At 41.6% G+C, this 4,842-nt stretch overlaps 1 non-coding gene across 1 annotated transcript; it reads left to right on the forward strand.

Annotated features, from left to right (window-relative positions):
• Positions 1 to 511: 511 nt before the first annotated feature.
• On the forward strand, positions 512 to 630 carry LOC120587364 (5S ribosomal RNA). Its single transcript, XR_005648947.1, has one exon. It is a non-coding gene; the product is annotated as a 5S ribosomal RNA (ribosomal RNA).
• Positions 631 to 4,842: the final 4,212 nt, after the last annotated feature.

The raw sequence follows: 4,842 nt of genomic DNA on the forward strand, positions 1-4,842 counted from the left end.
CCTCTCCACATGTATACCCAGCCAAGTCTTTATGGTCCAATGATTGAAACGCGGTTGGAATGTGATAGATTCTTTTGATTTTATAAGATCAAAAAGGCTTTTTACTCATTAAAGTTTTCACAGTAACATTCTTTCTTAAGTCCGTTTTCAAATTTAGGAGCCCATGGGAATGGAGTTTGCGGAAAGTCTATCATTTAGAGCATAGTGATGCTGCATTGCGTGATGCCCCGTTCAGTCTTCTCATGGCATTCCATTCTGGTTCTCCTCCTCCTTAATTATCGCTTTGAGAACAAGGAGCTGGCCTTTTCCTTCTTTCCCGTTTCAGTGCGTGAAGATGGCATTAATCCCTTCTAATATGAAATTAGAGCTCTTAGTTCTAAGCCCCTAACCCCAAGTGCCCCGTCTCAGTTGTGAAATAGACTTTCCCTGGCTTCTCACTGCAGTTTTATCGTTTGTAAAATGGTATTAAAGCCTCTTAGCTACCACATGGATGAAATGAAAGTAAATGGACATCTACGGCCACGCCACCCTGAACAAGCCCGATCCCGTCTGATCTCGGAAGCTAAGCAGGGTTGGGCCTGGTTAGTACTCAGATGGAAGACCACATAGGAAGACCAGGTGCTGTAGGCATAAAAAGAGAAAAGAAATAAATAAAATAAAATTGAAAGTAAACGAACAAAATGTGTGCTATCATATCGTATTCTACAAAACCACTGGGGGCTTTAGATTAATGTTTTACCCAGCTCTATTACCAATAAAAATAATGGGACACAATATAGTGTGGTATTTAAGTGGATTAGACTTTAGAATCGGATTGCCTGGGTCCACACTGACCCCTACGAGATTTTGTACATGCCATTAACCTCTCTGTGCCTCAGTTTCCTTTTCTATAAGATGAGGTTGTAGTCATCATTCTTATCTTATAAGGTGCTTGTAAGGTTTAAGATTAATCCAAGTAAAACAATCAGGGACACTTAAGCACTCAACAATATTAGCTAACACTTTTACTGATAAGTTTCCCCTACCTAATTTTTCTACTAGAAGTTTGTGAAATACAAGCCTGTAGAAATATGTAGGTAGCCTCCCTAATGCAGAGGTCCCCAAGCCCCAGGCTGCAGACCAGTACTGGTCAGTGGCCTGTTAGGAACTGGGCTGCACAGCAGGAGGTGAGCAGTGCGCCAATGATCCAAGCTTCCCAGCACCGCCTCAGCTCCACCTCAGATCACCAGGCATTAGGTTCTCATAGGAGCACCGGTCCCTGGTGCCAAAATGGTTGGGGACTGCTGTCCTAGAGCATTGAACCATTTGTGCTGTTGCTATTATGTTCGAACACAGATGTGCAAATACGACTTTTTTTTTTTTTGCTCTAACCTAAGTATCGGTTGTCCCAATAAATGAATTCATTAATTCAATCTCTAATTTTGGATCCTTTGCTAGCATGTAGAATGTCATGTGACTATGTCCTATTAATTTTTGCTTTCTTTTTTTTTTTTTCTATGATGGCTACAAATAGGACAAATGTAGTAGGTGTCAGAAATAATTTATCTACATGTGTGTAATTGGTTCCGACAAACGTATGAGAAATGTATCTCCTTTTTCCACATGGAAGGACCACCACCAGGTCCTACTTCTTTTCAGCTGGAAGGGCTCATAAACTACTTGCTAGCTTTGCAGGCTCAGCTTGACATCTCCACTTCCAGGCCAGCTAGTAGTCACTGACATTAAACCTAATGAGAGGGAGAGGTGGGGTACAGAGATACAGATAGGACTGAGGGAAGAAAAAGATGATCCTTAATACCTTTGACATTGAAGTACCCGCTAAAGGCACAGTGCAGTGCAGCTGATGATCCCTTTTCCAAAGGCAGCACATATCACTCCCCTTGCCCTGAATCTAAATAGCTTCCAGGTACCCAATAAACCAGGGAGTCTGATGTATATCTTCAGGGCTGTGCAGGATTCTGCATATCACTGAAGGCCACAGGGCAGAATTTCATTCTGAAGTAATCAATGGGAAGTTAAACATCTCTTATTATATAAAAGTGAGGTCTGTGTGTGCACTGCCTGAGTTGGTATGCCTCAACCATGGCTACATGTGTAAGAAGAGAGAAAGCTGTAACAAATATATTTACAGAGATAAAGGCATAACTGTAGACCTAAATATACTATTTATCTTCTGTCTATCTATCCACCTATTCATGCATCCATGCTTCCTTCCTTCATTCCTTCTACCCTCCCTTCCTACCTCCTATCCTCTCTCCCTCCCATCCTTCCATCCATCCATCCATCATCCATCCATCGTATCCAAATAAAATCCATCCATCCATCCATCATCCGTATCATCCCGTCTGTCATCTCATCCATCTCATACATTGTAAAATATCATCCATCCTTTATCCATCCATCCATCACCATCCATCCCATCATCCACTTCCACCATCACCCATCCATCCATCCACCCCACCCACCCATCCACCCGTACACCCATCATCCATCCATCCATCCATCCATCCATCCATCCATCCATCCATCCTTCTCTCTCCTTGTACCTCCTTAAGCAGAGCTCTTTTCAGTCTGTGCAATAAAGGACTCAGGTGTGACTCAACACAGCCAGGTAGTGTAGCCTACCCGTCCAAGCTGGACCCTCGCTTTATTTTTTCCTTCATGCTTTTCTTTCAAGTCAGCTTTGGATCTTTAAAAAAGAGAGAGTGTTCCTGGGCTTTGCTTCTCGCCTGTTCAGTGAGTGCTGATGGAAGGGCCGGCATGACAACCCCTTGAGGCTGAGTCCTGTTGATTAGGGGCTGGATTTTGAGCAAGCAGCTGTACTCATGTGCCCCCCTCAGTGACCCTTGCCAGTATCCTTCACCCATGACCTGGAGGGATAGTCTCCTGGGGGAGCAAGGTCAGACTCTGTGTCCGTCAGGCTGCGCTTCTACTAGCTGTGTGACGGAGCGTTTTCTGATGTTGACACCCATGCAGTGGAAGCCGGATGCAGGCTAGTTTCTCATTTCACATTGAGCTGTCATCCAAAAGGGCCCGCTGCTTATCCTGGGTTTCTCAGAACTTCGAGGCCACGTCGACATTCTCAGCCTGCTGCTCTGGCCACCACCTCTGCTGCCATAACTTAAAATTTGGGGCTCTTTCATTCAAGCTGAAGTCTGGAGAATAATATTTTCAAAACTAAGAATATAGGTACATGAGTACTTGTTTTTTCTAATGTATAATTTTCCAGAAGCGTATTCCTATGATAACATGTATTGTTTTTCCCTCTGCTTCTTATACTCATTTTGACGTTAAAATAAAAAGTAATAATTAAATGGACTGGAACACTTCAAATGATTTGATTGGCAGGCGTAATGACTGTTTACAGAAGTAACTGCAAAAACTTTACTTTTATATTGTATTCAACCGGCTCAGTCTTGTAGCCCCAATCGTGTGAGTTTCTATATTGGCATATTTTCCAAGTAATTCCACTCCAAGGTGAAACCACAGGACGTTGAAATGTTCACTGACTCTTGAAGCTCAAACGCAAGTGTTGGTGGTCTTTTGAGTAACAAAATATGTTTCAAACATTAATTCTCTTATGAGAATCTTTCATTTTATATATACATAAATATATAAGATATATAAATATATATAGGATATATGTATATATCCTTTTTAATGTATTGCCTTCTGGAGTGATTATTTACACAAGTAGGGGAATTCTCAAGTTATCTTGATGGTTCACGAGACCAAAATAATAATATATTTGAATTTAGGTTTATTCTTTTAAAAATCCATGCAATATAGTTACTCATAGTAGCAAACTGTTACTAAGAAAACATTCAGCTCCGTGTTCGCTCGGTGTTTTGAGTGCAGAGTAACTGCATGGGAGCATTTAGCAGATGATTAATTGCATTAGGCAGAAAAGTTTTATGCCTATAAACTAAGGACAGGGTCCAGTTTGGTCAGCTGAGAAATTAAATCGAACAGAGCATTTTCCTTAGTTCTATAATGCTCTCTGCTCAGTCATCTGAGACCAACCAGATGCTTGCCTTTGGTGTCCCCCGCGTGGCTGTCAAGAATGTGGGTCTTTTTCGCCCCATCAGACTGTCAGTCTTGTTCAAGTCCCCCTAAAGTGGCCTGATGACTTCGAAGCATGACTCTGGACGCCTGGCGTTCTTTGCGGTGCCCGGGCTGACCGTCCTACACAATCCTGGTCAGTGTCTCCTTTTTCCCTCCTTTTCACTGCTCCTGATCAGCTCAAGAACCACTCATTACTCTTCTGAATCATTGTTTATATTTCCACAAGACAGTCTCTCTCATAATTACTAGCCAGTTAGCCATTAAAAGATGAACTTGCACCACCAGTGTCTAAAGAAGACTTTGCCAGATTAACTTGTTTACTGCAAGAGGGCTTAGTGGAGGGGTGGGGACGAAGGAGAGTGTATAGTTTGCTTTCTCTGCACAATGCCCCCAGCCTGTTCCTCATCCTGGGATGAGCATTGTACATGATATAAATCAGTTACTTTGGCATATTTATTAAAAGGTCTTTGACTTTAAATTGCTCTATGCGAATATATTTTTACATACACTGAGATGTACAACTCCATGAAATGATGCAATTATAATCATTACTGTTTGGCAAATCAAAAAAAAAAAAAATCAGGCAGGAAGAATGAGTGACTTTTCCAAGATCATGTTGAAAGTTAGTTTCTGAGTCTGAGCCTCGAGCTCAAGAAAAAGGATCTATGCTTTTATTAGGACTTTTGAAAAATAATGATCTAAAAGCAGCTTGGCAATATCTGAACATGAACTTCTGCAAGTAGAAGGCAAACAAAAAGCATAGTTAAAAAAAAAACA

The sequence above is a fragment of the Pteropus medius genome, unplaced genomic scaffold (genome assembly GCF_902729225.1).
Source record: "Pteropus medius unplaced genomic scaffold, Ma_sr-lr_union100, whole genome shotgun sequence".
Taxonomy (NCBI): Eukaryota; Metazoa; Chordata; class Mammalia; order Chiroptera; family Pteropodidae; genus Pteropus; species Pteropus medius.